Source organism: Notamacropus eugenii, chromosome 1 (genome assembly GCF_028372415.1).
Source record: "Notamacropus eugenii isolate mMacEug1 chromosome 1, mMacEug1.pri_v2, whole genome shotgun sequence".
Classification (NCBI taxonomy): Eukaryota; Metazoa; Chordata; class Mammalia; order Diprotodontia; family Macropodidae; genus Notamacropus; species Notamacropus eugenii.
This window is the reverse complement of record NC_092872.1, coordinates 551,779,478-551,805,022: the sequence shown is the minus strand read 5'-3', so window position 1 is coordinate 551,805,022 and position 25,545 is coordinate 551,779,478. Positions and strand designations below refer to the sequence as shown.

The 25,545-nt window shown below is 36.5% G+C and overlaps 1 long non-coding RNA gene across 1 annotated transcript; it reads left to right on the top strand.

The window, feature by feature from the left end:
• The first annotated feature begins 6,000 nt into the window (after positions 1 to 6,000).
• LOC140527573 (uncharacterized) lies at positions 6,001 to 16,987 on the top strand. The gene is made up of 3 exons (XR_011974861.1): positions 6,001 to 6,142; positions 10,180 to 10,264; positions 16,803 to 16,987. It is a non-coding gene; the product is annotated as an uncharacterized lncRNA (long non-coding RNA).
• Positions 16,988 to 25,545: the final 8,558 nt, after the last annotated feature.

Below are 25,545 nucleotides of genomic sequence, written 5' to 3'. Positions count from 1 at the left end.
TCTTTCATCTCATTGGCCACATGACCCAAAAGTTTACCGTTGCCTTTAGAGAATACTCTTAAGTTCTTACTATCAAAAATGCATTCCTTTCAAAAAGTTTTAAATCTATTTTCCTATTGTTTCATTTCCACACATAATAGCAATTGATTCCCCATAATTCCAGATCACATCAGTACATGGGAATTCTGTAGGTTCAATACTCTAAATCCTAACATGGCTTTGAGATATGAGTACTCCTATTAATCGCAAGACATTATGTCTAGACTTCCGGCAATGGTTTCATGAAAGGTTGTGGTGAAAAATAAGTCATCATTTAGTGACCAATCTTCTTTTGTGGATCTTGTATGCACTTTGGTTTTATAAGCCTCATAAGACAGACCCACAATCTATGAGTCTACTCATAATTTTTCTGGTTTGGAAGGGTCTAACTGAGCTCCTTCCTGTCAGCATGCACGTCAAGAAATAACATGTCAGAATGAACGTTATTAAAGAATGTGAAATTCTTCAGTAGATCCTCACCTCCATCAAGGGCTGAACTTTTTATCTTTGTATCACCGATGTCTAGAGCAGTGCCTTATACATAATTTTGTTCAGTCATTTTCACATGTCCAATTCTTTATGACCTCATTTGGGGTTTTCTTGGCAAAGATACTGGATTTTCTTCTCTACCTCATTTTACAGATGGGGAAACTGCAGCAAAAAGGGTTAAGTTACTTCTCCAGGGTCATACAGTAAGTGTCTGAGGCCAGATTTGAACTCAGGAAGTTGAGTCTTCATAACTCTAGGCCACTCTATCACTCTATCACCTAGCTACCTCACACAATTACATACGGTAGGCACCCAAAAAGCTTTTGTTGAATTACACTGAATAAAATTACCTTGCTATATAACTGGACTATCTAGTCTTTTTATAATTGAATTCATTCCTCAATTTATTTTAAGGTAGCAAATTGCTATAAAACAGATAGATACGCTATCATCTATTAATTGTTATTCTTAGTTCATTTCACTTTACCAGTGGCTCATATGTTTGTTTTCAGCAGATGAAAGAGAGTATTTGAGTCTCATCTCTATTATTTCAGTGTCTTCTGTGTGTCCATGGAGATATTAATGCTGCTCTTTAAGATGCCTTTAAGATGCAGCATATTTTAATAATATAGTATACCTTTTGCCTTGCAGAAACATCACATTATTAAATGTAACCAAAAGCAATGGGATATGCCTCTTATATAATTTATGTGTCCTTGTAGTATGTTATTAATGTGTGTACTCTATAAGGCTGTAATTTTGAGGAGCAATTTTCCATAAAATTGTTATAAGAGTTATCTTATAAATTTGAGATAATTTGGCTCAATGTTCATTTAATCAAATTGTTCCACTAATAACATCTCTTCAATTGTAAATACTAGTTCAGACTGACATTATGAATTTTGGTAAGATATTATAACCTGGGATTTAATCCTCACACTTGTAGTTTAACTTCAGAGGAATTTACACAGTAGCCTTCAACAGGGATGGCTTATTGTCCTGATCATGGCCACTGTGGTCAAACCCAATTGGGTGAAAATTAACACTACCCCCATGGCCTTGAGATTCCAGTTATGCTTTATTCTAAAGAAACCTTAGAGATAGGGCAGCATTGAACACTGGATTGAGACTTAGGACAAATGAACTCTAGATCTTTCTATACTGAAGTAGCTGCGTGATTTTTGGCAAGTCATTTCTTCTCTTTGGGTCTTTAGTTTCTCCTCTATAGAAAGAAAGCTATTGGACTATATGAAGTCTACAATTTTATTCAGCTGTAATTTATTTTGTGGTCTAAATTTGCCACTTGGTATATCAATCTGAACATGAGGAGGAACCTCAGAGATCTTCTCATCTAACCCTAGTTTGACAAAAGAATCTTTTCTACCAAATTCCTGAACAAATAAATGGTCATCAAAAGTCTGCTATCAAACTTTTAACAATGACATTGTACTATTAATGGAAGCCCATTTCACTTTAGACAGTTCTAATGAGTAGGAAATTCTTTAAATTAAACTCAAATCTCTGGTTGGTCATAGCACTGCTCTCTGCCTCTATATAGTATACATCTAATTTCTCTTCCACGTGACAGACCTCCAAATATATCAGAAAGAACCATCATGCCCTTCTCCCATTTTTGAATATTTTCAAATTTGAATCTTTTGTGAGTTAAATAGCCCAAATTCCTTCAGCTGAAAAAGCTCTGGTACAGTAGAGCACTACACTACAAACTGAATACTCAAGTCCAAGTTATGAGAATTTTGTATTTATTCTAGAAACAAAAAAAAAGTCCTAGAAGGTTTTTGAGGGTAATAACATGGTAAGTACTGTTTCTTATGAAGATTTTTTTAATGAATGTGAAAGAGCAAGTAGGAGAAAGGGAGAAAACTGAGAAGCCATGTAACACTGTGTTATTACAGATGAAGTAAGAAGTGATAAAGACACTAAATAGGGTAGTGCCCATGTGAGTGAAACAACATAATTTTTCAAAGGTAACATCAACAAGATTTGGCAACTTATTAGATGAGAGAAAGGAAAAGATGAAAGGTCACAGATTGAAATAAAACGTTAGAGTCTGGGGAAAGATATGATGGGATTTTATAGTGTGGGTTGGGGAGATGAAGTTCATGACTGATGCCTTTGATTTGAAAGGCAGTACTGCTTAGGGAAAAGATGTCAAACAAGGGGTCCAAGCGTTGGCAAGTATCCAGATCCAGATTAAAATATAATTGAAAAATATTAAACAAAGTCAATAAAAATAAAATAAAAGATAATGTTAACACTTTTTTTTTTAAGTCAACATGCAGCTTACATAGATCTTTACGTATGGTTGAGTGGTACAATTTCTCTTTGAATTCCAGACTCCAAGGCCAAGACTTTTTCCGGTGGTGTAAGGGATAAAGTTGGCTTTGGAATCAGGAAGTCCTAGATGAAAACCCAGCCTCTGAAACCTATTAGTTGTAGGACCACGAGGACATTCCTTAATCTTTCAGAGATTCATTGTGTTTCCTCATTTGTAAAAATGCTATAATACTAATAGGTGTATTATCTACCTCATATGATTGTTGTGCGATTCAAATGAGATAATGTATATAAAGTCCTTGGCAAAATCTCAAACAATATACAAATGTCAGTTTCTATTTTTCTCTGTAAAGTAGGAGGCAAGAGCATCTGTTGAGAGGGGGTGGGGATTGAAACTTGGGGGAAGAGAAGGTTTGGAACAACAGCTGAGGGCAGATGCTAATTTTCCTTTATACTTTCATCCATTATGTCATTGGTTTAACAAATGTTTATTGGAAACCTTTGTGTGTGGACTGGATTTGCTTCTTCAGTAATTGTGATGATGTGTAGGATATGGCTCATGTCAGCCAAAGACTTTGATTAGACAGACAAGGAATATACTCATGAAAAATTTGAGTCACCAAAAAAGATTAAGTGATATAAACCAGAAAAGGAGAAAACTAGGTTGGAGCTAGTTCAAGCAGTTATGACATCATGGAAAGATCATTGCTTTTGGAGTAAGAATACTTAGGTTCAAATCCAAACTCTATTACTTGATACCTTTATAACGGAAGATAAACAATTTACTTAACCACTTAATTTCCTCATCTCTGAAACATGAGGATTATACCAGCACATTTTAATTGTCTTCTGTGGCCTCTTCCCTCAGGGAAGAGGTGGGATTTCAAATGAGGCTTGAGAAAGTAGGATTTAATAATATTCTAAACAGGGAGGTTGGATCCTCCCCAGAGTTCTAATCTCCATTTTATAGTTAGAGAAACTGAGGCTTGGAGAAGTCACAGACCTGTCCAGTATCATGTAGTTAATATATGAAATGTTTTAGGCTTAATCTTGACTCTGCTTCCAACTAGTGCTCTTTCTTTTATTAATTAATAAATTTTGTTTTTACCTTCCTTGTAATAAAGATTCCAAATGAATGAATATTTCTGCAAAACCAAATGCATTGACAGTGTCTAATAGGATATGCAACATTTAACACCTACAGTCTACTGTCTTGCTAATGAAGGAAGGAAGTGCATTTTCTCATCTTTTTCCAAGGCCAAATTTGGTCATTATAATTACCAAGAATTTTAATTCTTTTCATTTGCACTTTGTGATCATTATGTTGCCTAGTTCTGCTGACTTCACTCTTCATCAGTTCACAAAAATATTCCCATGTTTCTCTAAATTTTCATATTTGTTGTTTCTCATGGAGCTCTAACACCCCATTATATTCTCAAATGATGAGCTTAGCCGTTCTCTAATAGATGTATATCTGCTTTATTTCCATGTCCAAGTTCACAAACCTTATCCATGGACCCTTTGGGAGTTTGTGGACACCAGTCTAAAAGATCTCTGAGATCTCTTTCAGATTCATGACTTATGACTTAGACTAATTATATTTAAAATGTTAGCAAAATCCAATGTAGAATCAATTAATCAAAAAGTATTTCTTGAGCCCCTACTAGGTACCCACCACTGCACTGGGCGCTAAAGGAAATATAAGAGGAGGTTGATGTAAGACTATCAATAGCTGACATTCACATTTCACCTTTTAAGGTTAATGGAGCTATTGAAATGCAATATCTCAATTGATCCCCACAAGAAACCCTCCTAAGAAGTTATCACAATTGTGATCAAAAGATTGTAGTTATCAAACTTAAAGGTCCCTTAGAGGCCTTCTCACTGTACAGATGAGGAACTAAGTCTCACAGCAGAGCACCTACTATGTGTCAGAAAAGCAGTCCCTGTTCTCAATGAGCTTACAATCTAATGCGGGAAGACAATACATAAAAGGAGGCAGGAAAGCAGATTGGGGCAGAGTGGAAACACCAGGGGATACCTTGTTCCAAGGAACTGAAACCTGTCTAAGCAGCACATGCAGAATAAGATAACTCAGAAACTAAACAGAAGACCCAATGAAAGGAACTCACCTATTTCAGCAACAAAATTCAGCATATTCTTCCACTTTTTGTTGTTGTCATGGTTGAGTCATATCAACCATGTCCAACTCTTCATGACCCCATTTCAGGTTTTCTTGACAAAGATTCTGGAGGGATTTGGCATTTCCTTCTCCCTCTCGTTTTACAAATGAGGAACTAAGGCAAACAAGGTAAAGTGACTTGCCCAGGGTCACACAGCTAATAAATGTGTGCCACCAGATTTGAACTCAGTCTTCTTGACTCCAAGCTCAGTGTTCTCTCTCCACTATATCACCTAGATGCCCATTTTTTCCAGTAAACCACTGAATTTTGACTCTCACGGCTACTTGACACTACTGAGTACAGCATCAAAAACAGCATGATATCAAACTATTCTTTAGGCTAAAGTGCCAATCAGTGTCATTCTACTCACCCCCTTCAATAAACACCAGTGACTCCCTATTATCTCCTGAATCAAATAAAATTATGTTTGACTTTTAAAACCCTTCAATACTGCCCCGCTTCCACCTTGCTAGTCTTTTTGTACCTTACTCCATTCCTCAGACTCTGAGATTTAATGGCACTGGCCTCAATCTCCTAACTGAACTTTCACTGGATGTCCCCTATGCTTAGAATGCTCTCCCTCCTCATCTCTGTCTCCTGGCTTCCCAGACTTCTTTCAGGTACCAGCTAACATCCCATCTTCTGCAAGAAATTGCCACCCATTCCACATAATGCAAATGTCCTCTTTCTAAAAGTATTTCCAATTATCCTATAAAGATCCTATTTGACTGTTATTGTTCGTATATTGGCTCCCTCTTTGGACTCCGAGGTCCTTGAGGACAGGGACTGTGTTTCTGTCTTTCTTTGGGCCCCCAGTGATCAGCCATAGTAGATATTTAATGCCTCCTTTTTTTATTTGACTTGGTCTGTTTTATTTTGCTGCCAGAATCTATGAAGATTTGTTTGTTTGTACTTAAATCAGCTTCTGTTTAATGATCAGTGACCTTAAATTAAATAATCAAACTTCCAAGTTCATTCCCTACACAGGAAGCACAGCTTAACCAGCTTCTTCTACCTGCTCAGAATAAAAGGATCAGTTTTATAAACAGCACAACCTGATGAATTAAAATGCTGATGAACTGAGAAGTTCTAGTGAACTAAATTTCCTTTCCTGATCAGCTTTGAATTAAAAGGTAAAGTTTTTCTTTATTTGAAAATTTATAGCTTAAAATCTTTCTAAAATGTGTGAGTCCATGGTAGATTACATGGTATCTAAGAAGCAAGCAGTGTAACATGGTACAAAGCATACAGAAGCAGTCAGATGGCATATGAGATGGCTGGGGGGCTCAGTGAGTAGGGGGCTGGGCCTAGAGTCAGAAAGAGATCTAATCCAACCTCAGACACTAACTATGTGACCCTGGGTAATTCATTTAACTCCTATTTGTCTTGGTTTTAGTCAAAACTGTAAAAAGCGGATAATACTAATAATAGGACCCACCTCCCTTAATTGTTGTGAGAATCAAATGAGATAATTATAAGTGCCTGGCACATAGTAAAAGTTATACAAAGATTAACTACCATTAGTATTATTTTATTACTGCTAATAAGTATTACTCTTACTAATTATTCTTAGTTACACTAATAATTGCTATCATCACCATCACTATTATTGTGAGAAGTCCTGAGAACAAGCTATGTTTTTTTCACAGTCTAATTGTATGACCTTGGGCAGGTCATTTATCCTCAGTGAGTTTCTGTTTCTTTTTCCATAGAACTGTGTAATGGGAAGAACATTGGATTTAGAGTGGAGAGCCCAGAGTTTCTTTTCTAAAATTAATATTTTCTAATATTAATATATTCTAGGTATACCTAGAATATAATTTCTTAGGAAAATCTCTTCACTTTCCTAAAACATGAGTTTCCTCATCTGTAAGATGGAGGTAATGATATCTAATAGTACCTACCTCACAGAGCAGTTGTGAAGACTGTACTTTGTAAATTGTGTAGTTCTATAAAAATGGGTGTGGTTAGTAATCAGTCCCTGATGTGTATTTATTTCTTTGTCATTTATCTTTCTTGCATAAAACTGGGGGAGGCTGGAATCCCTCTTTCCTTGAAGCCATAATGGAAAGAATATTGATCCTAGAGTTGAAACAGATCAGTTCAAATCTCACCTCTCCCATGAGCTTACTCTCTGTTGAATGGGGAGTCTTTCTCTCAAGTTACTTAATCTCCCTGGGTCTTGGTTTTCCTCATCTATAAAATGAAAGCATTGAATGAGACGGCTTCTGAGGGCCATTCCAGAAGTAGGAGGGACCTAGTCCTCCAGGACTATAGCTCGACTGGCAATCAGTCAGTCAACAAACAGTTATTAAGTGTCTACTCTGTGCTAGGCACTGTGCTGAGCACTGGGGGATACAAAGAAATGGGAAAAGACAGTTCTCAAAGAGTTCAGGTTAATAGGGGAGACACCATGCAAAAAAACAACGATGTACCAAAAAGTTATATTTAGGACAGACTGGAGATAATCAACAGATAGAAGACCCTAGAATTAAGAGGAAATCAGGAAAAGTTTCTTATAAAAGGTGCAATTTTAGCTGTAACTTGCAGGAAGCTAAGGAAGTCAGGAGGTAGAGGGGAGGAGGGAGAGTGTTCTGGGTATGGGGGATAGTCTGTGAAGATATTAGAAATAGGGATATGACAGTGAAGGAAACCAGTGTCACTGGATGGCAGAATATATGGCTGATATAAGGTGTGAGAAGACTGGAATTGGGGGGTAGAAGGAAGAGCACATGATTTTATATTTGATCCTGGAGATAATAGGGAGACACCGAAGTTTGTTGAGTTGGGGGTGAGGGATAAGATAGGGTAAAACACACACTTTAGGACAATCATTTGATAGTTGAATAGAGGATAGAGTAAAACAGGGAGAGACTTATGGCAGATAAAAACACCAGTCATCAGGTTATGACAATATTCCAGGCATGAGAGCCTGCACCAGGGATGGCAGTGTCAGAGGAGACAAGGAAGTGTATTTGAGATGTTAAAAAAGTCAAATCAATAGTGCTTGGCAACACATTGGAACACTTTTTTTCCCAACGCTGGAATCACTGGGGTACCAATGTCACCCAATTACAGGCACTTGAAAGAGCCATAATGCAGAAGTCATCAGACCTTGTTGACTAAGAATTCATTGCCATTCATGGACATATTTGGACTGAAAAACAGTGCTCTGAGTGTCAGATGGTGAGTCCCCTAGGCTTCCTGGCAACCTGCATGTAACTGAAAAGAAGGCAACAGCTTGCCTGGGGGATCATTGTTAAGGATGACAGAGTTGTAGCTAAGTCCTAGCAGGGAGCTTGCACATGGGGGCAGCTGTACCTTTGGGATTAGGGGTGGGGTGTGATAGGAAGCTGACTGGTTCTGTGAAAGACTGAGTGGGGAAGGATGGAAAGGGAGGTTCTATGTTGATGAATGAGGAGCAAGGTCTGGTGACAACAGAGGTGAAAACCCCATCACTTAGCTTTTTAGAGAATGCCAAGAAGATGCCAAATGTTCTTCCTGAGAGGAGTATTGCATAACACAATTGGGACACTAGAGAGAACACAGAAAGCATCTGGGAGGAACAGATGAGGTATTAGGCACAGTGGAAAGACAATTAATACCAGAAGCCAAAGGGCAGGAGCCTCTGAGGGAGTGGGGAGGGGAATTTTAAAAACTATAGGAAATTACAGATTATTCCAGATACCAATAATGACATGGTTTAGGAATTCTGAAATTTAATTACTCTATTTATTGGATAATGTGATAACAAGATAATGAGATAATGAAATAAGAGAAGTGAAAAAAAATCATTAAGGGAAAGTATGGGAGAAAAAGAGAATAAACTCAGTCATATGGAAAGGGTAAGGAATGACAGGTAGATAGCAGGAGTTCTCAGTTGATACTCTAACAATGTCGAGGAAAAGCAAGGAAAGCTTCCAGAACCTTGGCAAGGTTCTGCCTTGCCAAGGGAGGACACCCTCAAGAGTCCCACAGAGTAGACAGGCCAAGATTGGTTAAAAAGCTATACCAAGGAGCTATCTCCTGTGTCAGTGACAGCTCAAATCAATTCAAATATTTTAGTACTTTATCATTAGAAACAGCATGCTATATTGGATAATTGACCTTAGGGTGGGAAAACTTTAAATTCAAGTCATTTCTCTGACACATACTGGTTTTGTGAAACAATCTCTCAGTTGTCCCAGGAAACTCTAAGAATGTAAACTGAAAATCTAAGAGTTTCCTCAGCAAAAATTCAGTATAGAAATGAAATCACAGGTCCTAACCCAACTCTCCTTAACCAATTTATCATATTTTTATAGTCCAACCTAGGGACGATATAACATGAAACATATTAGCACCAGAAGGGAACTTGAGATTTAAAAGAGAATGAACCTTGGTGTAAAGTCATATAACAGGAATAGAAAGCTGAGTACTGCTACTTACTACCTTTATGATCTCATGACCCTGATTTTACTTCTCTGGATCTCAGTTTTCTCACCTCCAAAGTGAAAAGTTGGGATTAGGTGAGCTCCAAGGGGTCCTTCTAGCTCTGACATTCTATGATGATCTAACTCAACCTTATTGTGGAGAAATAGGCACTGAACCTGGGACCAAAATCTTTAACTGGCTCGTCCAAGGTCATAAAAATGGTATATTTCAATTTCTTCATTTTAAAGACGAACAATCTGAGGAGAACGCTAAAATGGTTTTCCTAAGATTATAAACCACCACAGTGGCAGAGTCGAGACTAGAACATGGGACTCTTAGAACTCAACCCATTTCATCTAATGTCTGTCTTCTAAAAGATGACTTGCTCATAAACCATCAAGTTTAGCCACTTCATTTTCAAATGAACTAATTTTCCTTTAGTTCTCTAAATATTAAAGGAATCCCAGTTAACAAATCTGAGGTGAAGTCATCAAATAAACTAAAACTTCTTCATTGCAGCATGTTGCAACCAATGCTACAAAATCATTGACTAGAGACATTATTTTAAAAGACTGTGATTTGTACTTGCTGAGAGTGCCTTCTGAAAGAAGACGGTGAACTGAGGATGTTGAACACACAGGTTCCTGATTGAATTTCTCTGATGAGTTTCATGTTAGAAGGAGAGGCTTTGGCTAAGTAAAATTCCAGATCCATTCCTGTCTTTTTGTGACCTTGAGAAATTTGCTTTCCTCTCTAGGCCTTGGTTTCCTCCGATTTAAAATAATTCTTGGTTAGATGATCCCTAAATTGCCTCCCAAGCTCCAAATCCATAACTCTGTGAGGTGAGTCCATTTTTTGAGGTCTGCACAAGAAATATGAGAAAGGTCAACTTCTTAGTTGGTTAGTAACTGTTAACATCTGTAGGAGAAAAGAGAGAAGCCAGCAGATGGCTGCAAACCAACCCAATTTATTATATCCACATGGAAATGAAATCCAGGGATAGGCATGAGGTTGACATGCATAGCCACCATTCTTATAGATGTAAAAACTGGCGTATACCAACAGCACTAATTGATATAGGGCTGAAGATTTAAGAGAAAGTTGAATCCAAAGAGTAAATTTTAAAAATAAGGCAGTGTAACTATGTTTCTCATATGTATTTCCCCCAAAAAGTGCTCGGAATTTTTTTTGTCATTCATCGTAAAATTCATTTTCTTCACATTATTCTACATATTTCAAGTTCTCTTATTCTGCTTCAAAGACCAATCTTAAAGTTCTATAAAATGCTAGCTGTTATTGTTATTAATATCATTAGCAGAAAATCCAAATGACATACACAGTACCACAATGAATGAATTCAACAAATTTATTTTTGCATATCTACCATATGCATAGTTCTATGCTGGGGGAGTGAGGAGGATACAAAGGCAAAAAAGACAAGGATGATTCCTGCCCTCAAGGTGACCATCTAATAGAGGAGACTAGGCATATTTCTAAATAATTAAAAGACAAAGCTTTCATTTTTGAAGTGCAGTGAGCTATGTAAAAGTAGTTCAAATAGGTTAGAATAGTTCAAAGAAAGTCAAACTAGGAGTTAAAAGAACTGAGTTCTAATCCTGACTCTGATACTTAAGAGCTGTGTGTGCCTGAGTTATCCTTTAATCTTTCTGGGGCCAGTTTCCTTGTCTATAAAACTGGCATAATATCAGGATAAGCTCATCACTAGAAAACTCATCATCATGGAGGTTATTTCAGCTTTGGTGTTTAAACCTCATAAGTACCTTGAGTTGTTTCTACCCTTTGGATTGGAGGGCAGAGGCTAGATTCATATCCTCCCTCTACAGAAAACTCAAAAATCCCTGCTTTCTCTTAATTTCCCATCAGTTGCTCCTCTTGGTTTCAACTTTAGCATTATCATGGTCATTGAACGGATACTCTCTGGTCTTTCCCATTCCCCACTCTCACTTTTCAGCTTCATTTTGTACATCATCTTCCCCGTTAGACTGTAAGTTCCTTGAGGGCAAAGACTTGCTCTCTTTTCATTATTTATATTCCCAATGTTTAGCACAATGTCTGGCACATAGTAGGAGCTTAATAAATGTTTCTTGTATTATGGTACTCATACAGCCTAATAATCTCTAGGCTTGTACCGAAAACCAAGGGGTGAAAGTTCAAAGAACTTAGATGAGGCTAAAGTCTTCTCTAGTAGGGGGCAGAGATGCAGGGCAATCCCTAGGAGGCTTGTGAGATCCATGGCAATCACCCTATGTAAGATACTTAAATGAGAAGAGTCATACTTAGCTCTCAGAATATAACAGCAGGCTTCACATGCTGATATCCCAGAGGGCTTACAAATGGAAGACTGAAATCATTATAGAAACAGTTGATCATTGATACGCTCCCCACTCCCACTCCTGCACCAATAGAATCACAAGACTTTAGCTGTGATACTGGAGAGATACTATAGAGCTGGGATACTGTAGAGGTCATTTAATCCAACTTCTTAATTTTAGAAAAGAGAAAATTGAGAGGAGAAGCGAGTTACCCAGTCATTCAAGTGGTAAAATAGTAAAGCTAGATCCTCTGACTCCAAATCCAGTGCTCTCTTCCTGGCACCACACTTTTGATTAGGAAATTTTCAGCCTTAGATCGAGTTCCAAAGCATGATGGGGAGGTAGGGAAGCCTGTTCTATCTAAGCAGGGAAACTGGCCCAGATGGAGCAGAAGTGCCCTGTGTGCAAAGGGACAATGGAAATAGATGTTTGGTGTCAAATGAGTTAGGCAAGAAACATAAGAATGGGAGGCGTGGAAAGGAGGAATAGTGTGAGAATATATTTTCTGTCAGCTGCAAATCTTGTTGAAGACAGAAAATACCCTAAGCATCACGGGGCTGTTAAAGCAACCTCATGCATACACAAAGGATAGGAACATAGACCCCGAGATGGAAGAGGCTTTACAGATCATCTAGTTTAATGCCCTTATTTTATAGGTGACAACACTGAGAGGATAAGTGACAAGCCCAACGTCATAGGCAGAGAAATAATTATGAATAGTAAAAAGAACAATTTTTAGGAATTAGGAAATTAGGAATTTAATTTTACATATATAAATTTAAATCCTAGGTTAGGCTTTCTGTTTACACGTTCATGGGCAAGTCTCTCTGAGCCTCTGTTTCTTGATCTATAAAATGGGGATAACTATCTTCTGTACTGATCTCCCTGAGTTATTTTTTAAGTACTTTGGAGAAACTTAAAGCACTAGAAAATGGAATTTATTCCTGGTGATTGTATAGCTATACTTACACAACCTTGGCAAATGCCCAGTTCTTACTGGGGAGGCTTCCAAATTCATCTTAAACTTCGACTCCTGTTCCCAGGTTGACCCCTAATTACCTGCTGCCCTTCTTTGCACAAGTTTCCAGTCTTATATGGCTTGCCTCTAAAACACTTGAACAAAATACTGTGAAGGATATGGGCCTAGAAACTATGTTTTTCTTACTTAGAGCTTGGCTTCCCAAATTCTCAAAATCGTGTCATCTTCCTTTCCTGACTCCAAAGGTAGAAATTCCCCTGTCTGAGGAGTCAGAGAAGCTAAAAATCAAAAGACATTTGAAAGTGCATCTAGTCCAATCTTTGCTTTCACTAGAATTTCCTCTCCAAGGTCCCAAAAGACCTAATAAGGAGTTATATAATCTTAAATTGAAGTCATCTAGTGAGGAATGAACTACTTTCTACTTTTCCCATTCCACTTTTGGACAACTTTAATCTGAAAAATATAGTTTATATAAAGTCTATTTGCTGCTGCTGCTGCTACTGCTACTACTACCACTTCTTATTATTTATATACTTCTTCAAGAGTTGAGAGTCCTTATATAAGTTGAATCATTTGATCTTCACATCAGCCCTGTGAAGCAAGTGTCATTATTATCCTCATTTTACAGATGGGGAAACTGAGGCACAGAGCTGTTAAGTGACTTGCCCAGACTCACACAACTAGTAAGAATGTGCCCATATTTGAACTCAAATCTTCCTGACTCCAAGCTCTCTCTACTTTCCCTTCTAGCCGCCTTATTCCACATATTATCCTGAATTCTACCTCTGGAACCACACAGAAGAAACCTTAACCCTTAAAACTGTCAAATATTTGAAGAGTTATCATGTTCCTCCCTAAGTTGATCAACTTTAGGTTGGCATCCCAATTTTCCTTAAATAATCTTAATTTCTTTATGATCTGAAGGACCTTGAGCAGTCTGCTTTACTTCCTCAGCATCATCTCCAGATTATTATTGTCCTTTGTAAAATATGGAGCCCAGAATTAAATAAAATATCCAGAGGTGGTTGAAATGAGGAAAGGGGAGAGTACAAGGATTTTTTATTCCTGGATGCTTCAACTCCCCTGATGTATCTGAAGTTCCCATTAACTTTGAGGAATGCTATATCATAGTGTTGACTGATATTGAGCTTTTGGTCCACTGAATCCCCACCATCTTTTGTTTAAACGTGCTACTCTTCAACAATACCTCCCCCATATTTTACTTGTAAAGTTGATTTTTTTCATCTTAAGGTGAGATCAGACATGTATTCTTATTAAATTTCATCTTATTAGTTTTGACCCGATATCTTGAAGGTTGGAGGGTTTAACTCTTGTCATCCTACGTGTTAATTATGCCTTTTACTTTTGCTCATTTGCAAATCTGCCAAACATCTCTGCCTTTATCTTAGATACTGAATTTTAAAAATGTTAAATAAGTACATGTCCCTGGACTACTCCCCTATGAGCCTCCTTTGCAAAATGGAAATAACATTAACATTTGCTTCATAGTGTTGTGATGAGGATCAAATGAGATAATAGTTGCAAACTTAACTGTGTTCTATAAATACTAATTATTATCATTATTTTGCTTCTAGTGAAATATAGTAGAAATACTGTATTTGGAATTACAGTGGCTTAGGTCCATGTCTGGTCTCTATTACTTTGGGCAAACTGTCCAATGTCTTTGTGCTTCTGCTTGTTCATGTGTAAAATGATGAGGTTATGTAAGATTCCTAAGGATCTTAAATAAGATCACAAAATTTTATGATGCCACACCCTTCAATTCAATTCAACAAATAATTACTGACCCTTCCTCCCCAGCTAAGCACAAATCATTATAATAGAAGTGATATGGAATGGGGAGTTAGAGTAGAACAGACTTGGAGACACAAAGATTTTGGTTCTAATTCTGCCTCTGACCCTTACTAGTTGTCTGACCATGGGCAAGTCATGCTCCTAACACTACCCGCAGTACCTAAGTCAGAGGGGTATTTAGGGTGTTCAGAGAAAACTAGCACTTCTGGTATGAGGGCTTACTGAGTCCACTTCAGGGCTATTCATCCATCTTTGGTGATCACTCAACTCTAACCTATGGATCAAAGAAGCTGTAACATGCGTAGTGGCTACCTTCCAGGAAACTATCTAGTCAGATGGCTAAATCAAATTGAGGGTAACCAAAGGCCTCAAACCCACTGGTGACTTAGGTGGGGTGTCTACCTCAGACATGTGAAGATTTCCCCCAGAGGAATGGGTGGATGAGAACAATTTATTCACATGGCCATGAAGGTCAGCTAAAGCAGGCACTGTAGAGCACTTAGAGCATGCTGGAGCCATAGTCAAGATAACATGAGATTTAGCACCTTCCACATTAAAGGACTGGAGGGCTTGGAATATGATATCTCAGAGAGCAAAGGAGATAGGATTACAACCAAGAATTACCTACTCAGCAAAACTGAGTATCTCCCATGAGGTAGAGAATGGACATTCAATGAAATAGAGGACTTTCAATCATTCTTGATGAAAAGACCAGAGTTGAATAGAAAATCTGCCTTTCAAATATAAGACTCAAGAGAAGCATAAAAAGGTAAACAGGAAAGGAAAATTATAAGGGACTTAATAAAGTTAAACTGTTTATATTCCTACATGGGAAGATGACACTTTTAAATGATAAGAACTTTCTTATTTTTAGGGTAGACAGAGGAGTGTATGTAGACAGAGGGCAAGGTGTGAATTGTATATGAAGGGATGATATCTAAAAACATAAAATTAATGGATGAGAAAGGAATATACTGGGAGAAAAGGAGAGATAGAATGGGGTAAATTATCTCACTTAAAAGAGGCAAAAAGAAACTTTTACAGTGGAGGGCAACAGGGAAGAGGTAAGGGGGAGTGAGTGAAACTTACTGTCATCAGAATTGACTCAAAGAGGGAATAACATATATACTCAAATGAGTACAGAAATCTGTCTTACCCTACAGGAAAGTAGGAGGGGAAGGGGATAAGAGAAAGTGAGAGAATGATAGAAGGGAGGGCAGATTTGGGGAAGGTATAGTGAAAAACAAAACACTTTTGAGGAGGGACAGGGTGAAAGGAGAGAGAATAAAATAAACAGGAGAAGTAGGATGGAGGAAACACAGTTAGCAACAGTCACTGAAAAAAAATTGAAGCAAGTTTCTCTGATAAAGGCCCCATTTCTCTAACATATAGAGAACTGAGTCAAATTTATAAAAATAAGACATTCCCAGCTGATAAATGATCAAAAGATATGAACAGTTTTTCAGATGAAGTAATCAAAGCTATATATAGAAATATGAAAAAATTTCTCTAACTCACTACTGATTAGAGAAATGCAAATTAAAACAATTCTGAGGTACTATCTCATATCTATGAGATTGGCTAATAGGACAGAAAAGGAAAAATGACAAATGGTGAAGGGGATGTGGGGAAAATGGGACGTTAATGCAATGCTGGTGGAGTTGTGAGCATATTCAACCATTCTGTACAGCAATTTTGAACTATGGCCAAAGGGCTTTAAAACCATGCATACCCTTTGACCTAGCAAAACCACTACTATGTCTATATCCCAAAAGAGGTAAAAAAGCAAAAAGGAAAAGGGCCTATATGTACAGAAATATTTATAACTATTCTTTTCTGAGGTCAAAGAATTGGAAATTGAGGGGATGCCTATCAATTGCAAAATGGCTGAATAATTCATGGTATGTGATTGTGATACAATATTATTGTGCTAGGGGAAATGATGAGTGGGATGCTCTCAGAAAAGACTAGAGAGATTTTGATGACCTGATGTAAAGTGAAATGCACTGTGTGCAAAGAAACAGCAATATTGTAAGATGATCAGCTGTGAATGATTTATTCTCAGCAATACAATGATCCAAGACAACTCAGGACTTCTAATAAAATAAAATGCTATCTATCCCCAGAGAAAGAAGTGATGATGTCTGAATAGAGTTTGAAGCTTATTTTTTTCTTTATTTTTCTTGAGGCTTTTTTATTTATTTATTTTTTCATCTATGTTTTCCTTTACAATATGGCTGATGGAAAAAAAAGAAAAGAAGAAAACGAAGGACAAAGGACAAACCAACTCAGAAGCCTGGATATCAGGTGGAAATCATGAGAGCTCTTTTGTGACCCCTGTCATGGTTCTCCTCCTACTTCTCTGACCATTTCTTTCCCACTTTCCTTTGCTCCATCACTATCCTCTTCTCATCCATTAAATGTGTTCTTTCTTGGGATTCCCTAGTGTACTGGTTTTTTGTACCTCTACTTTCTTTGTAATGTCATTCATTTCCATGGGCTTAATTTTAAACTCTATGAAGATAAGTACCAGATCTGAAGATCTAACCCTGGTATTTTTCCTGACCTCCAGTCCCACATTACTGACACCTTACTAGAAATCCAGCCATCTTCTTCACCCTCACCACCCTTTGACTGTTAAAAATAAAAAAGTAACAAATAAAATTCAAGTTTATTTAGCTGCTACAAAGCCACAAAAAGCATGTCATCTTTAGTATTTTGAGAATCATATCTCTGCTTCTCTAAATCTGCATAGAAACCTAAGAGCGTACAGCTTTTGAAGGCAATTTGTCACAACATACTGGAATTATTCATTTTCAGCATAAAGTAAACATTGAAAAAATGGGAAAAGGCTTATTAGAAGTTTCCATTTTATGTTAATGGAGGTCAGTGGGACATGATAGTGTAGTTAATTAGGCTGCTCAAAGATGCAGGAATGTGCTAATCAGGCCTCACATTTTTTATAAATATTCCCTATAGATAGTTAACTGATTGATACCAAGTACAAAGGGGGAGAGACAGAAAGACAAGATTTTGTGACCTCCTAATCTCCTCTGCCAAGGAACATGTGTTGCCCTTTACTTCATATATAGCTTTAAGCTTGTGTAGCTTAAAATCTCACTTTTGGGAAACCTTGTATAAATGGTATATTCAGAATGCACATGAATTCACTTCCATACCTCTGATTTGTCTAAGTTCTGATTCCCGTGGACCTGTTGCCTTCTAGAAGATGCATATAGTATGAGGAGAAGAATTACAGACCTAGGTTATTATATACGCATATGATCTCTTGAGTCTACGGTCTCAGAATAGTGTGTCTGAAGAAAGAATTAAATCAGATTAATTTTGGAGAAAGAAAACTGATGTTTCTTTACTATTGAAAAGTTATAAAGTTCTCTCCTTCAGTAACTTGTGGGATATTATGTCATCATGTTACTTTTAGTGATCACCATCCCCATTTTTGAACCATCCTATAACAGCTGGTATGGTATCCATCTCCATCCCTTATTAATGATTTCTTCTTGGGTCTTTTGTCCATACTCTTAGTTATGTGATATTGGTTTCTCACAGACTGAACAAACATTCCTTCTAATGGCTGCAATGCTGCTTGTCCTTGGATGCCAAATGATGTAATCCTTCACTAATATAAAATGTGGGGGTGTTCATCTTTCTTTGGCCATATGCTTCCACATCACACTCTTATCCATCATAAACACCTGGATTTTCATCTTCAGGGTCTAGCTGTAAAGACTGACATTCACACATTGCAGCAAACAGTACTTACCCAATACTGATTTTAGCATTAGGAACAAACCCAAACTCAGCAATCGGTTCAACATCTTAATTGCTGCCATCTACTTGTTCCTCAGTTATAGAAGCTTCTTTAGGTTATTTTGGTTCATCCTCTCTAAACTGAGCAATCACCATAAAAAAACAGAAACAAACAAACAAAACAAAACAAAAAAATAAGCTTTCTGCAAACTGGGCATTTTGTCCTTTGGAGATAGTGTGTAAATTATAGGTGTCATCATTTAGTGAGAGCTACAATACAAATCCATGTACCTAGGAGGGGCAACTTTCAGAGATGTAAAGGAGGCTTGATGTCTAGGGTTTTGCTGTCTAGCACCATATCAGTGCTATTTTGCTGCTACCAAAAACAAATTTCCTAGTTTGCTGGTGGAAAATTCTTCATTCTGTAAGCAACAGGGATGACAGTAGCCTTAGAGGTGAGGAGAGATGGTGGTTATAAAAATGAAAGTGATGCTAGCCTAGTCAGCCCATTCTTGACCCTTCCATCTTCCTCTATCCCATATCCGATCAGGTATTGTCTTCTTGACCCTACCTGTCCAATATCTCTTGGACTCCTTCCCTTTTCTTTACTCACACAGCTTCTGCCCTAGGTTAGGCACTCATCACTCATTGCCTATACTCTTTCAATAACCTCCTAACTGTTCTCTGTGTCTATAATATTTTTACTTCCTACATCATCCTCCTCAAAGCTACTGAATTAATATTCCTAAAACATAGTTCTAAACATTACACTCCCACTCCAACTAAAAAAAAAATCTTTAGTAGTTCCCTATGACTTCTTGAATAAAAAGGAAAATTTCTTACTGGTATTTAAAAGTACAATGCATGAAAATCTGGTTCCTACTTACTTTTGCAAACTATATTTTTCTCCATCACATAGTCTCTATTATACTCAAACTGGCTTGTTCAGATGTCGTGCCTCTACAAGACCTTTCCTGATCTCCCAGTTATTAAAATGTTTTCTTTCTTTAAATTATTTTATATTAATTTTCATTTATTTTGTGTTGTATTTTAGTCATGCCTGACTCTTTATGACACCTTTTGGAGTTTTCTTGGCAGAAATAGTAGAGTGGTTTACCATTTCTTTCTCCAGCTCATTTTATAGATGACAAATTGAGACACACAGGATTAAGTGACTTGCTCAGGGAGATACAGCTAGTAAGTGTCTGAGGGCAGATTTGAACTCACTCAAGGAGTCTTCCTGTTTCCAAATTCAATGCACCACTTAGCTGCCCACTTAATAATCATAGGTAACATTAATAGCAAGTATATATATATATATATGTATGTATATATATGTATGTATGTATGTATGTATGTATGTATATATGTATTGCCTTAAAGCTTGCAAAGTTACATGTTCTCTTATTTGGTCCTCAACAATCCTGTGAGGTTGTTGCTACGATTATCCTCATTTTCATAGGAAATATTTTAGAGGAAACAGACTAAGAAATTAAATACTTCTCTGAGCAGAACTTTAAGTGATTTCTCCAGGGTCACACAGATAGCATTTGAATATTTTAATTCAGGTTTTCTGATTCTAAGTCCAACATTCTATCTACTGTACCACCTAGTCAACTCATGTACATGTATCTCCCTTAGAATATAGGCTCTTTGAGGGCAAGGGCTATTTCATTGTATTGTCTCTTTATCTCTAGTGCCTGATTTCTGCATGGAATGTAGCAAGTGCTTAATAAATGCTCTTTAAATTAAAAGAAAAAGGTAAGACTACATAAACATTCCTTAATAGTAAGTGATGCTATTCATTTTAAAAATGAATAATTCAAACAAGTATGAAGGGAAGGGATTATACCCAAAAGGAGTATTTTAACTGCATTCCCTTATTTAAAAATAGTAAATATTTATTATTTGTCAAATTTGGATGAACAGACAGCATCTTTTTCTTGTCCCAAAAAAGCCATTAATAGTCCCTGTTAAAATGTCCGAATGTCTTTATACATGGAAATGCAGCTTAGTCATTATTTATGCATACATCGTTATCTCTAAAAATGGTAATTTCATAATTATTTTTATTTGTATCTTTTATGACTTAGAGGATATGCTCATCACCGTAGCCTCTGGGTGCCCATGTGGAGAGAAATAATTACTATTGAATTATCCTCCTGTTTCAAAAGCTTGATTGAACTGATCGCCTTTGCAGTATAACTCAGAGGTCAAAAAACACACTTTGTAGGTGGAATCCTCAATAGAGACCTTGTAGAGACATTGTCCTTCCAAGACATTTCCTCCCTATATTTTAAAGTAGCAAGCATGAACACAAATGACATTAATTCAAATTCGAAAAAGCACACACATATATATACGAATTTATATGTGTGTGTGTATGTGTGTAAAAAAAATATATGGGGAGGGAGGGGGAGAAAATCTAAGGCTTATGGAAGTGATTGTAGAAAACTGAAAATGTATAAATTAATAATTTAAAATAAAAAAATATATGCAGACTAGGAACTGTAAGCCTTGATTGTCAGCCTTACTGTACTATCAACTAACCAAAAATACTTCAACAAATTATTTTCTTTACATGTTCTTCAGTTTTCTCATGACTAAAAATGATGAGATTGAAATGAAGTTCTTTTAAGTCTTAAAAATTTTTGGTTCTGTGATTCTACCCTTGATAATGAGTATGCCCATTGATATAGGTTCCTTGGGAACAGGAATTATTTCCCATTTTGTCTTAGTTTCTCCAGCATTTAGCAAAGTGCTTAGCACATAGTAGGAAGTTAATATAATAAATGCTTATCGGTTGGTCAAAGGAACATTGCTCATTGATTCAACCAACCTTCATCTCCTGCTCTTCCCTGCTTTGCTATTCACCCACCATGTTTCTGTAAGAAAGAATATCAATCTCCATAAAGTTCAGGTTTCTCTCATATATAAAAAAGTGATTAATATTTGTCATGTTTTCTCTCTTTAAAAGAGTTATTGCAGATGGAATACTTTCTATTTTTAATAAATTGCAAAAATATATATATAGCTAATATTACTACAAAATCTAATCACTGTAAGAGCAAGGATTCTTATTTTTTCTTTTTTCTTTTTATCTTTGTATCTCTAGTGCCCAACACATAATGAGCACCTACTAAAAGTTTATTGATAAATTGATCATTACTGATACTCACATATATTACTTTCTTTAAATAACTTCTTTCACTTAAAAAAAATTACTGAAAGAGGTCCTCTCTTCTACAAGGTAATACTAGATTCTATGTTTTCAACTGTAGTGCCAAAATGCTGATCTTTATCATTAACTAGAAACATTAGGGATAGAAAAGATCATTTTACTAATACCACATCTTCCAACATGTATAGTATTGTCTTCAGGTATAATCTTTAAGTACCCACAGGAAGACTATCTTTAGAAACATAGATTAAACTATTCCAAGATTTTGTCCTTGGCTTTCTTTTTCTTCTACATTCTTTCCTGGGTAACTTCATTTGTTCTTATGCCGTTAATCATCATTTCTACGTGGGAAAATTCCCAAATCTCTATCTTCAGGACTAATTTCTTTCTTGAGCTTCAGTTTCATATCTTCAAGTACTTTCTGGACAGCTCTACCTGAATATTCTGCCAAAACCTCAAAGTCAACATGCCCCAAATTGAATATATTTTATTCCCCAAACTAGGCCTCATTCCCAAAGCAATTCATGTGTTAAATGAGGCTAGGGGGAATCAGGTTGAGTCTTGCATGCACAGGTGATATTGTGGTTCATGGCCAGACAAATGAAAACCTGAATTTAGTGCACTCCTTGTGTACATGAATCAGCACACCTGTTAGGATTCAAGGTGAATGACAAGAATTTTTGTCATAAATATTTAAGATAGATAAGGATATAAATGTGCTCTAAACAATTAATCAATATACACTAATTAATGTCTACAATATGCTAGGTACTATGCTATGTTCTGACTGTACAAAGAGTATAAAGATAATTCCTTTCTTCAAGGAGCTCACAATTTAATGGGGAAGACAACAAACAAAGATTTATAAATAAGCTATATATAGTATAAAGAGGAAAATGATTAATGAAGGGAAAGCAAGGGAATGTAGAAAGGTTTCCTATAAGAGAGAAAATTTTAGTTGAGACAGATATGAGGAAGGAAAGAATACCAGGCATGGGGAGACAAGCAGAGAAAATGCCTAGAGCTGAGAGACAAGATATTCATGAAATAGCTAGGAGGCCAGTGTCTCTGGATGGAATAGTATATTTAGCTAAGTAAGGTATAAGAAGACTGCTAGGACATAAAGACCTCACAATCCAGTGCAGAAAGGGAGAGATAGTCAGTGTATCCTTTTCAAATCACATTTCAATAAAAATTATATGTATAAAGGGCCATGGAAAGATAGACCAAAAATAACTGGAAACTAAACAATGTAATCTTAAAGAATAAGTGGGGCAAACAACAAATCATAGAAATAATCAATAACTTCATTCAAGAATATGACAATAATGAGACAATCTACCAAAACTTATGGGATGCAGTGAAAGCAGTTCTTAGGGGAAGTTTTATATCTTTGAGTGCTTACATGAATAAAACAGGTAAAAAGGAGATCAATTGGACATGCAACTGAAAAAGCTAAAAAAAGAACAAATTGAAAATCTCCATTTAAATACCAAATTAGAAATACTGAAAACCAAAGGAGAGATTAATAAAATTGAAACTAAGAAAACTTGAATTAATAAATAAAACTAACATATGGTTTTATGAAAAAAAATAATAACATTGAGAAACCTTTGGTCAATTTGATTTAGAAAAAAAAGAAAGAAAACCAAATTACCGGTATCAAAAATGAAAAGGGTGAACTTACCTTCAATGAAGAGGAAATTAAAACAATAATTAGAAATTACTCTTCCCAATTGTATGCCAATAAATTTGACAATCTAAGAGAAATGGATGAATATTTACGAAAACATAAGCTGCCGATTAACAGAAGAAGTACCCCCATCTCAGAAAAAGAAATTGAACAAGCCATCAATGAACTCCCTAGGAAAAGTCTCCAGGGCCAGATGGATTTACAAGTGAATTCTGTAAAACATGCAAAAAATAGTTTATTCCAATGCTATATATATTGTGTATATGTATGTATGTATGTATGTATGTATGTATGTATGTATATATGTATGTATGTATATATTTGGGAAAATTTGGTGAGGAAGGAGTCCTACCAAATTTTTTTTTTTGTGATACAAATATGGTGCTGATACCTAAAACAGGAAGAGCCAAAATGGAAAAAAAAATTATAGACCAATTTCCCTAATGAATATAGATGCAAAGTTTTAAATATTAGCCAAAAGATTACAGCAACTTATCATAAAAATAATACGTTATGATCAAGTAGGATTTATACCAGGAATGCAGAGCTGGTTCAATATTAGGAAACCTATCAGCATTATTGATCATATTAGCAAAAAAACTAATAGAAACCATATGATCATCTCAATAGAGGAAGAAAAAGCTTTTGACAAAACCAACACCCATTCCTATTGAAAACACTGGAAAGTGTAGGAATAAATGGAGGCTTCCTTAAAATAATAAGTAGTGTCTTATTGCCAAAGGAAGGTAAATTTGGATGGCCATTAGATGCCCATTTAACTTGGGTTTTATTGGCTAGATTCTTCTCTTCTTTTTTCTTTCCTTTTTCCTTTTTCCTCTTTCCTTTCTCTTTTCCTTCCCTCCCCTGCCCTCCCCTCCCCCCCTTCCCTTCCCTTCCCTTCCCTTCCCTTCCCTCCCTTCCCTTCCCTTCCCTTCCCTTCCCTTTCCTCAAAACCTTAAACCTACTGTACTCTGAAGCTCATACATTGGAGGACACAAGACCCCTGCCTAAGGGCTGGCTCCTGGACCCTCCTGGCTTAAGAGTGATTATCAGTAGTAACTGTTGCTGTTTCCCTCCCAGCCTGATGTCATTTTTTTCTACACCTCCTAAAGGGGCCATCCCCTGGCTGCTTCTTAAAGAGGTCTATTCACTGAATGGGCATTACCTCACCCTAAATGAGTTCCTGAATAGACCTTGGCCTAAAGGGGTCAAGGTTTCCCAGTGCACCATGGGTCATCTCCAGTCATCTTGATGAATATCTGGTCACTGGATTCAGATGCTGCAGAGGAGGAGTTAGGCTGGTGACCTTGCACAGCCCTACCTCACTCAGAACAAAGTCAAGTACAAGTCATGTCATCATTTCTCTGATGCCATGGTCTTCTTTGGCAACAAAGGGTGAACACAAGTAGTATCCACCTAAAGCCAGCAGCAAGCATTATAATTAATGGGGATAAGCTGGATACATTTCCAGTGAAATTGGGGGTGAAACAAGGATGTCCATTATCATCATTGTTATTCAGTAAGGTACTAGAAATGTTAGCTTTAGCAATAAGAGAAGGAAAAGAAATTGAAAGAACTAAATAAGCAAAGAAGAAACTAAGTTATCACTCTGCAGATGATATAATGATATACTTAGGCAAAAAAACTACTTGAAATAATAAACAACTTTGGCAAAGTTGCAGGATACAAAATAAACCCACATAAATCATCTGCATTTCTATATATTGCTAACAAAGCCCAAAAGCAAGAGATAGAAAGAGAAATTCCATTTAAAATTATGGTAGACACTATGAAATATTTGGGAATCTACTAGCCAAAACAAACCCAGGGACTATGTGAACACAATGACAAAACACTTTTTGCACAGAGTCAGATCAAAATAATTGGAAAAACATCAGCTGTTCATGGGTAGGCTGAGCCAATATAATAAAAATGATTTACTAAATTGATTTACTTATACAGTGCCACACCAATCAAACTACCAAAAAATATTTTCTAGAGCTAGAAAAAATAGTATCAAAATTCACCTGAAAGAACAAAAATTTAAGAATATCAAGGGAATTAATGAAAAGGAATGCTAGGGAAGGTGGCCTAGCCATACCAGATCTCAAATTGTATTATAAAGTAGTAATCATCAAAACCACTTGGTACTGGTTAAGGAATAGAGGAGTAGATCAGTGGAATAGGCTAGGTACTCAAGACACAGTAGTCAATGAACACAGCAGTCTACTGTTTGAAGAACTCATTGTTTAAGAAAGACTGATGGGAAAACTGGGAAAAATATGTGGTGGAAACTGGGCATAGACCAATGCCTGACACCATACACCAGAATAAAGTTCAAATGGGTACAT